Source organism: Halyomorpha halys, unplaced genomic scaffold, assembly GCF_000696795.3.
Source record: "Halyomorpha halys isolate HHAL.00 unplaced genomic scaffold, Hhal_1.1 Scaffold343.1, whole genome shotgun sequence".
In the NCBI taxonomy this organism is placed as follows: Eukaryota; Metazoa; Arthropoda; class Insecta; order Hemiptera; family Pentatomidae; genus Halyomorpha; species Halyomorpha halys.
In genome coordinates, this window is record NW_027109758.1 from 995,586 (window position 1) to 996,186 (window position 601).

Consider the following 601-nt stretch of genomic DNA (forward strand, 5'->3'; position numbering starts at 1 on the left):
GTCATTAAATATTTGTTTTGGAAAGGCAATCCGCTTACGCAAATCAAAGATGAATTGAATTCTGTGTATGGGGACTCTGCACCATCATTTACCACAGTGAAATTTTGGGCTGCTGAATCTAAACGTGGTCGTAAGAGCTTGGGAGATGAACGTTCGGGACGTCCAAAAACTGCAACTAGCGACGAAAACATCGCCAAAGCTCACCAAATGGTGCTAGACGACCGCCGAATTAAAGTAAGAGCGGTAATGAACATGTGAAAAGAACATGTTTGCTAAATTTTTTTTTTTTTAATATTTATTTATTGTTATTTACAACTGTACATTATAATACATTTAGTAAATCTGATCTAAGTTAAATTGGAGTGTTACAAGCGTGAAGAGAAACTACCCATTAGTAGCACTCTTATGACATTTTACATTAGCTGGTCTCGTGGCCATCTTCTTTTCAGGCGCCTCAGAGGATTGTCAGGAATGGAAAAGGATGCAAGATTAGAAACTAGGGGATTTGAGTGGTTAGAGAGTTTATAATGGAAGGAGTGATATCTGGTTCGGGCTAGATCGGTTACATAGGGAACATTAAGGTCTTTATGTATGATTTTAT